Source organism: Peromyscus californicus, unplaced genomic scaffold (genome assembly GCF_007827085.1).
Source record: "Peromyscus californicus insignis strain IS unplaced genomic scaffold, ASM782708v3 Scaffold_19__1_contigs__length_69161282, whole genome shotgun sequence".
NCBI classification, from domain to species: domain Eukaryota; kingdom Metazoa; phylum Chordata; class Mammalia; order Rodentia; family Cricetidae; genus Peromyscus; species Peromyscus californicus.
The window spans coordinates 26,699,897-26,709,908 of NW_026294491.1; positions in this window are offsets into that span (position 1 = coordinate 26,699,897).

Sequence of the window (10,012 nt, forward strand, 5' to 3'; positions counted from 1 at the left end):
AGTCTTCGGGACCTGACATTTTCTGCTTTAGAAACGCCATCTGTTAAGCCGGGTGGGCAGTGGCACACACTTTTAATCCCAGCACTCGGGAGGCAGAGGCAGGTGGATCTCTGTGAGTTCGAGGCCAGCCTGGTCTACTGAGTGAGTTCCAGGAAAGGTGCAAAGCTGCAGAGAAACCCTGTCTCGGAAAACCAAAAAAAAGAAAAAAAAAAAAAAGAAAGAAATGCCATCTGTTGATCCAGGGCTTGAAGCTAACTAACTGCCCGCTTGCTTGCCTGCCTCCCTGTCTCTCTGCCTCCCTCCCTTCCACACAGATCCCTGCGAGGCACTGAAGATTGTTCATTTGCAGTGGCAGCCCGGGCTCACTCCCCAGCACCCCTCGCTGTACCAGTGGTCTGCCGGCTCGGGCGGCTGCCAGCTCGGGTCCCTGACTCAATGCAGTAAGTCCCTTCCTGTGCATCTCTCCATCCACGCAACAGGGACTGGAAGCCTGCTCTCCTGTCTCCAGGGACTGTTGGGGATGAGTCAGATGCCGGGTGGGGAAAGCCAGAGAATCTGAAAGAGGCTCTTACCAGAGCCCATTGGCTAGCTGATGCAAGGTTTGGGTTTTTCCATGAAATTTAGTGCGTGCAAACAGGGACGGTTCCCAGCAAATGCCAGAATTCCTATTCCCAACAGACTTCCTGGGGTAAGGACTGTGATGCCAGGGCTCAGCCCAGGCTGCTACCCCTAGCTCTGTGACCGGAAGTATGCCTGTGACCGCTTAGCTCTGCCTGCCTCGGATCTGTCGGGACGGGGGGCGTGGCTTTCCAGGCTGGGATGTTGTCTGATGCAATGGGGGGTGGTGGGTCTTGGTTCTCTGTGCTTCCCAACGGGGGTCCTGAGGGTCAGGGACTCTGGAGGAGGGAGGCAGGATAGGACAGGAGGACCGCAGCCCGTAATCAGAGGCATGGCCTGTTCCACAGTCCTCAGGCATGATGTCCATGGGACAGATGCAGAAAGAGTCAGAGATAAGTGTCCCCTCAGATGACCCTGGACATGACTGACCCCTTCCTGGACCCAGCAACGCACACGGGGCTGTCCTCAGATGTGCTCCGAGTCTGAATGCTCTTACCAGTTCATGTCTCAGGCCTCTGTTCCCGTCGCGTAGGGAGGAGACAGCAATGGCGACTCAGAAGACGGAAGACAGGGAGGAAGGGAGGGCGCACCTGCAACCCCAGTGCTGGGGAAGCTGAGGCAGGAAGGTCATAAGTTCGAGGCCATCCCGAACCACACAGCTGTTGCTATTGTAAAACATCTCCTTCCGCCGGGCGGTAGTGGCGCACGCCTTTAATCCCAGCACTCGGGAGGCAGAGCCAGGCAGATCTCTGTGAGTTTGAGGCTAGCCTGGTCTACAGAGCTAGTCCAGGACAGGCTCCAAAGCTACAGTGAAACCTTGTCTTGAAAAACAAACAACAAACAAACAAACAAACACAATCTCCTTCCGAACCCCTCACTCTGTCCCCATCACTGGGGAGCCCAGGCAGGCTCTCGTCATAGGTCCAGGAGGTGGCAGTGAACCCTGACATCTTCAGGACTGTATAACTTCCGCTAAGGTTTCCAGTTTCATCGCATGAGCTTTCTGGGAAGAGCTGCTCCCAGTCGGTGTATGTGACCCGCACACTCTGTGGACCCGAGGCAGATGGGCAAGCGAGGCAGATGGGCAAGCGGAGGCAGATGGGCAAGCGGAGGCAGGGAGAGAAGGAACAACTTGTCCTCAGGTCACATGGACAGGATTTGAACCTAGATCCACTGAGTCAGGTGGTCTACCCCACAGGGTCTGGGGGATCCTCTGCTGCTCTCCGGTGAAAACGGTCCTAAGGTATAACTTTCTAGCAAGGTAGGGGGAGTCCACAGGGGGAGCTCTGTCCTGACCCGGGGGAAAAGGAGGCCCACGTAGAGGGGGATGAGTGTCAGGGGGAGGGAAAACGGTTCAAGCCAGTGGTAAGCATGAGGACTGAGTTTGTGTGTGTCCATGTGGGTGGGTGGGCAGGAGAGGTAAGGCAGAGGGGCTTCCGGATGGGAGTCCATCTCTGCCAGCCTCAGTGGGGCGGAGCACTCTACGCACACCCCCGGCCTCCCAGTCCTGCCTGCTTCAGGCTCCTCTCTTCTCTGCCCTGCGCCTCAGTTTTCTCATGGCCTTACACTCAGCCTACTCTGCCGAGCCAGAAGGACAGGGGTCTGGGTGGGGGCCCCAGCAGGTATTATTGCCACCAGAAACTGGATCCTTGCCCAGGCAGCTCTTTAGCCATCTTCCTTAGTCTGGGGCCTGGCTATTTTTAGATGTCTTCCCTCTCACCCCTCCACTCCCCGCCTCTGCCCGCTGAGGGAGGAAATGACTCACCTCAAACCTAGACAGGTAACTGCAACCCCCATGGGCCCCCAGCCCTGCCACCCGCCCTCATGGGGGCCCAGGGCCCAACCAGGCCCCTTCCTGGTTCCTTTTACCACTCACCTCCCAGGGCCTAGGGACAGCACTGGCTTAAGCCAGTGAAGGGCAGGCAGGGTGGGCTTGCCACCCACCAGCGCTCAGTGGGAGGATTCCAGACGCTGTGGCTGGGGGTGTAGAGGGCAGTTGTCAGTGGGGGGAGGGGCGGGGAAATAGCAAGACCTGATGGCAAGCTTGTGTCCCAGGGTGGCCACTTCCTGGTGCCTCAGTGCTGTGCTATGAATTGGGGAGAGGGGTATCCAGGATTGAGCTCCTTTCTTTGGACCCCAAGACTCCTGACACAGGGGTATGTTCTCTGGAATCCCTCCTCAGGGGACTTGTGGCCTTGGACTCCCCTTATGGGGATAACTCACCTCTTTGTTTCTGTCACCCACAAGATGACAAAGCTCTTTCTCCTGGGTGACCCAGGCAGCTGCTGTGACACACCTGAGGCAGGTGACACTGGCAACTCACTTCTCAGGGCCTGTCTTCTCACTGTGGGGTGAGGTCTGGTCTTCACCATTTATTTCTTTACGAGCCAGGGTCTCACTATCTATGCATGGCTGGCCCGAGACTTTTTATATCAGTAGAGCAGGCTGGCCTTGAACTTGTATCGATTCCCTCTCAGCCTCCCAAGCTCTAGGGTTATAAGTATGAGCCACCACATCTGAAGGTCTATTTTCTTTTTTCTTTTTTTTTGGTTTTTCGAGACAGGGTTTCTCTGTGTAGCTTTGCGCCTTTCCTGGGACTCACTTGGTAGCCCAGGCTGGCCTCGAACTCACAGAGATCCGCCTGGCTCTGCCTCCCGAGTGCTGGGATTAAAGGCGTGCGCCACCACCGCCCGGCTTATTATTTACTTTTATGGGCCTGGAGAGATGAGATGGCTCAGTGGTTAAGAGCGCTACTGCTCTTGTGAAGGACCTGAGTTTGGTTCCCAGCACCCATGGAAGGTGGCTCACAACTGCCTGTGACACCAGCTCCAGGGGATCTAACATCTCTGACACACAAGTGCATGTTCTCATATGTACATACCCACACCCAGGCATACATGCTCACACATAATCAAAAGTAACAAAAAAAAAATGTTTGTTTTTTTTTTAAACACACAAGTCTCACTGTATAGCCCTGGCTGGCCTGGAATTTGCTATGTAGACCAGGCTGGCCTCAAACTCACAGACAGCTGTCTGCCTCTGCCTCCCAAGTGCTGGGATTAAAGTTGTGTGCCACTAAGTCTGGCTTAGAAATAAAATCTTAAATTTTTTAAAAACTTATTTTTTAAGAGCTATTTATTTCATGTGTATGAGTGTTTGCCTGAATGCATATATATGTACCACGTGCCTCAAGGGACCAGGAGAAGGTGTCAGATGCCCCTGGAACTGTAACGACAGATGATTGAGGGGAGTGGGATTCGAACCCAGGTCCTCTGTGAAAGCAGTAAGTGCTCTTGACCGATGCTCATCTCTCCAGCTCCACTACATTCAAGTGTGTTACTGTGTGCAAGTGAGTGTGTATGTGTATGAGTGTGTGTGTGTGTGTGTGTGTATGAGTGTATGAGTGTGTGTGCATGAAGGTGTGTATGAGTGTGTGTATGACTGTGTGCATGTATGAGTGTGTGTGTGTGTATGGGTGTGTGTGTATGTGTGAGTGTTTGTGTATGAGTGTGTGTATGTGTGTGTGTGTGTGTGTGTGTGTGTGTATTCCATTGGGTACTGTGGAGATCAGAAAACAACATACTATAGTTGTGCCCCTCCTACCCTGTCGGGGAGCCAGGGATGGGATTCAGGGCATCAGGACTGAGAACAAGTGCTTTTACCCACTGAACCATCTCACAGGCCCCAAGGTTCTGGTTTTTAAGAATGTATTTTAAATTGGGCCGGGTGAAACACATCCATAAGCCCAACACTTGGGAGGTGAAGGGAGGAAGATCAGAAGTAGGAGTCAAACCTAGTGAGTCCAGGACCAATGAGATGATTCAGAAGATAAAGGCGCTTGCTGCCCAGCCTGATGGCCCGAGTTTGATCTCTGGGATCCACACAGCAGGAGAGAAGCGACTCCCACTGGTTGTCCGCTGATCTCCACATGTACATGGTGGCACCTGCACATGAAATAATAAATAAAAACGTGATTAAAGAAATCACTGAACTCAGGAACTGGAGACATGGCTCCGTGGTTAAGAAAGAGCACTTGTTGCTCCTGCAGAGGACCCAGGTTCCGTTCTCAGCACTCACAAAGTGGCTCACAGTCCTTTGCAATTCCAGGTCCATGGGCACCAGACACACATGTGATGCATTTATATCGATGCAAGCCCAACACAAAAAGATAAGTCAATTTAAATTAAAAAAAAAAAATCAGGGGCTGGAGAGATGGCTCAGCGGTTAAGAGCACTGACTGCTCTTCCAGAGGTCCTGAGTTCAATTCCCAGCAACCACATGGTGGCTCACAACCATCTGTAATGAGATCTGGTGCCCTCTTCTAGCCTGCTGTCATATATGCTGTATACATAATAAAAAAATAAGATCTTTAAAAAAAAAATCAGTGAAGTCGAAGACAACCTGGGCCACATGAGATTCTGCCTGAAAAAAAAAATTTAGATATTTATTTTTAATCAGTGGACTTTCTTCAACAAAACTCCAACTTCTGTCAGGACAGACAGGGGAGGGGAGTGTCATGGAGGCTGATGCTCCAGGCTGTTCCCCTCCCACAAACCCCTCTCTACAGAATCTGCTGCTCTTAGCACTCAGTTGCTTATGCCTGAAAGGTACAGATGCTGTCCTTGTCATTCCAGGGTTTCTGGAACCTCCCACCTAGGGATGAAATCTTCTGGTTCTATAACCTCAAATCTTGAGTTCTATAACCTCAAATCTCGGGCCACCAGCCCCTTGAGTCCCTCAGGGAAGATCCAGTACCAAATCTATCATAAGGCAAAAAGAGTCTGTGGCATCTTCAAGAGTCTCATTTGGCAGCTCAAGAAAAGGGCTCCAGGGTTCTGTCCCTGGGTGTCCAGCTGGGCAACTTGTCCCTGGTTCTCTGCTGGAGGCATAGTCTGGCCTCTTGACCCAGCTCAGGCTTTCCGGGTTCGGTTAGTCCCTGGGGTAATGGTACCTGTGGGTAGTTGTCACGCAAAGTCAGGGTAGAAAAAGATGGAGGAGGAAGGAAGGAGGGGAGCTGTCCTACTGATAAGGCTGCCTGTCATGTGGGCTTTGGCCAGCCTGGAGCAAGACAGGCAGCAGGGCTGGGGAAGGAGAGGAGGCCTGATCTCAGATCAGATCCAGTATAACCCAGTGCACAGGTCACCCAGGGTCCTAGAGGCCTGGGCACACACACTGACATCAACACCACCTTGGAGTGACATTTGGTCTTCAGGTCATCCTGGGTTCTCATGACACAGAATGAGAAGCTGGAAGAGGCCAGAGGACTCTCTTCCCTCACCTATTCCCCCCTCCCTCCCCCATCCCAACCGGCTGCCTGGCTGGGAACAAACCCAAGTCAACAGTTCCTCGAATTGTGTTTCAACCTAGACTGTTCCAGCCCAGGCTGCCAGGCCCTAGAGCTATTAATATTGGCAGATGTAGGCCAGGCCATTTGATCGCCTGGTTGTGATCCTACCCTACTTCAGCAGTGAGCTGGTGCAGGCTGGGCTCGGGGGTTCTGAAGACTGACTCCTGGTCACTAAGGACCCTGAGGGCCCGAGTCAGACTAGGGCCCAGGAACCTGAACACCTGTGAGCTTGGTGGCTGACAGAGGGTGACAGCCGAGATGATAAATGGGGAGGCCTTGGGAAGATGATGGTAATACCATGATGAAATTTTACAAACAGTACCAGTGACGAATGCTTTCTGTTCCTGCTGGGACCGGACCTTGACATCCATCGGGACTTTTTACACATTGCTTCAGCTCCAAAAAGGTGCCTGACAGAGACAGGCCCACAGCCTTCCAGGAGGGCCCTGTGCCTTGGAGGCTGACCCCCTTACAGGACACAACTGCTTTCTGCACGGTGTTTGCGGTGTTGGTGGTGCTCTCTGTGGTGGCTAGTAACAAAGTTTGGGGCTCAGAAGGTCAATATTAGAACACAGGGCCATGGGCTGGTAGCCAGCAGGTGGTAATGCATGCCAGCCAGAGGTGACCAAGAGGCTGGTGGCCAGGACAACACTTGGGGAAAGCCAAGAACAGAACTGTTTCTGATTCCAGACATGGGTGGTGCCGCCTGGCACAGGCTGAATGCCGGGAGTCTGTGGCTGCTCCCTGGCCATTGCCCTTCTCCAGTTGGCTCCTGGTCCTGACTTCGGTTAGGAAAGGAATTGTGGGGCATTTTCAGTAGGATTCTGCTTCCCTCAGCAGGTGGGGCAGAGGAGAAAGATCCCTCCAAAGACCCCTCTCTACTTATCATGAGGTCTACCATCCAGTGGGCCCTTTGCCTTAGATGGACACATCTTGGTCTGAGTTTGTGGCTGCAGAGTGGCCCACAGGTGACCCTGGCAGAGGAGGTAATGAGGTACAAGTACTATGCAGACAGCTGTCACTGTGCCCAGGGGTCCCTTCTGCCCTCCAGCCTTGTTCCTTCCTTGGCTTTCTTCCTGGGACCCCCCACTGTGTCGTCACAGAGCTGATGGGTGTAGTCACAGAAGGGATGGTACACAAGGCAAATGTCTGTCATTCCAGGGGAGGAACGACAGACTGGGAATCTGCTGGGAACTCTGCAGATACCTCTGGAGTCAACCTCCTGGGGCTGCTGGCTGGAGGCTGAGCACTGAAGGCTGGGAGACCTCATCTGTGCATCTCGGCAGCTGGGTACCCAATGCGAGCCTTAAGTGAAGGGGCAGCACCAAGATGCAGACAGAGGAGCTGGGCAAAAGGCAAGAAAGTTGGCAGAGGCTCCACTGTGCATGCCAGGGCCTGTAGGCTATGTGGAGCCAGGACACCATCACTACGAGTGACATGGTCAGGGGGAAATCTGAGTGATGTCAGGATGGGGGAACAAGGTCTGGGCGAACATCCTCGGCATCCCTGTGTCTTGTGTTTTCTTCTCCAGAGCCATCAGAAAGATGAGAACAATTAGATAAGGTACTGAAGCTGCCAGCCCGAGCACCCAGAAGCCCCAAGCCTGATCCTTGCCCTTCTCAGTGCCAATTCCACTGGGCACCTCACCCAAGGAAAGCTCGCCCAGTGTCTGAGCTACTACAGCCAATCCTGTCCTTCCTAAGGGACTTTGTTTAGACCAACTCAGATGGGAGGGAAGGGTGGTGGTGGTGGGGGTGAGACGTGGCACCAGATGCTCCTTTCCATAAACAAAACCTTAACTTCAGGCTTTTGGCAGGGTTGCCTGGATGAGTAAGCCTACGCAGCTGCCTCCTGGCCCTGACTGGCCTGTGTTCTGGGTCTTTAGGAAGGGGCAGGGGGCCTGGGCCCTGTCCTTCAGGAACATCCTATTGCTGGAGTTTGGAGAAATGGTATTTGGGTCTCCTCACTTCCCATGTGGTTTCTCTTTTGCCTTACAGCATCACCCTCAGACCCCGGCCAGGAAGGGCACCATGGATGGCTAAGACGCTTCTGGGAGGACATACGGGGCAGACAGGAGCAGGAATGCTCAGGGGCTTTTATTCTTGGTGACTTTTTTTTTTCTCTGCCCAAGATGACTGTGTATGGCCAGTGTGATAATTACAGACTGGGGATCTGGCCTACATAGTCTTTGCTGGCTGTGCCTGCTGGTCCCTCCTCACCTTCAGGTCTCTGTCAACACGGCTCCCTCTGGCTGGAATTTCCCCACCATGAAAGTATCAACCCTCTTATCCCAGAGGCCCCAGTCGGAAGACTTGTCCCCACCGGCCACATGCCTGTCTTCCCCGTTTCCTCAAGAGCAGTGTCCTGTCATCTCTGTGGTTTCAGGGTCTAGAATAGGACTTGACATCACCATCAGGGAATCTTTGTCGACAGGACAAATAACGCCTGGATGGAGCTTGCTGTGACCGGACACTGTGTGAAGGGATTCCCGTGAGCCAACTCTTGCTCCACACAACTGCCCCGTGAGCCCGGTGTCTGAACCCTTCTCACACCAAGGCACAGGGATGTTAAGTGACGTGCCCAAGGTTACCTAGCCAGTGCATATGAAGCCAGGCTTGAGTGTGAGGCAGCTGAGTCCACATCGACACTAATAACTAGTTTTCTTTTTTTCTTTTTGGTTTTTCGAGACAGGGTTTCTCTGTGTGGTTTTGGTGCCTGTCCTGGATCTCGCTCTGTAGACCAGGCTGGCCTCGAACTCACACAGATCCGCCTGGCTCTGCCTCCCGAGTGCTGGGATTAAAGGCATGCGCCACTGCTGCCCTGCATAATAACTGCTTTTCTATGCTTCTTGTGGGGCTGATCCCAACTGAGAGGTATAGTCCTTTAAATAGGTGGATACCCATGCCATTTTGAGGAGAGACACCTGCTTGGCTGGGCAGTTCATCCCAGCTGATGCCCATTCTCCAAGCGTGGCTTCTCACCCTTGTCCATGTTCCTGAACTCACACCACACTTGAAGACTGGGTTTGGCCTGGAGTAGTGGTTCACGCCTAATCTAGTACTCTGGAGGTGGAGGCAGGGGGATCAGGAGGCCAAGGCCAGCCTTTGGTACACAGTAAGTTTGAGGCTAGCCTGGGCTTCATGAAAACCTGTCTCAAAAAGAAAGAAGAAAGTCAAAATCCTAAGAGGCCCCAGATACATTACCCGTAATTCCCAGCACCAGGGAAGCACAGTCAGGAGGCTCACTATTACAAATGGAAAGCCAGCCTGACTGACATTATGAGTTTCACGGCAGCCAGGGCTATACAGTGAGGCTACCTCATAAAACCCAACCCAATCCAACCCAACCCAACCCCACGTGGTATGTCAAACACAGTAAAATTTGTTTTCAGTGAATGCCTGCAGAGGGATGGTTATGATAGCCTCCAAACAGGCAAACACACAACTTCCACAAGACCCTCGGATCACCTTCCTCCTTCCTGGCAAGTCCGTTTCCAGCTCTGGGAAATGGGCTGACTCCCTCTGCCATATGGTGGGAGGCCTGATAGGGAATTCTGAGCTGGTCCTGAACCAGTGTCAAATGTTGGCACTATGCACACCTGCCCTAGACAGCCAGGTGACGTGACCGTCTGGAAAAAATCAGGCCAGGTGCCTGCTCCTTGTCCCATGGAGCCCCTCCTGTCCCGGACCTGAGCAGGCGGGTCTGGGAGATAGCGGGCAGGTCCCTGGAGGCCCAGAAGGGCTTTTCTTGCCACCTGACAGTGGGTGGGGCATACTGCTCAAAGCCTCTTTTTTTTGCTGCAGATGGACGGCGTCCCACCCCTTCTGGCTCACCGAGATGTTTAGTCAGTCAGGGAGGGTGGGGGTTAGGAAGCTGGCTACCCTTCTGCCAAGTGCAGCTAACAAGTGGTAGCTTGCCGGCCGGGGCAGGCTGCGGTGACCCTGCTCGGGGACAGCCAATGAGCTCCCGGGCTGCGGTGGCACCACCAGGCAGCCTGCCTGCCTTTGGCTGACGCGCCGGCGGGAGGGGCCTGGGCCCGCCACTCAC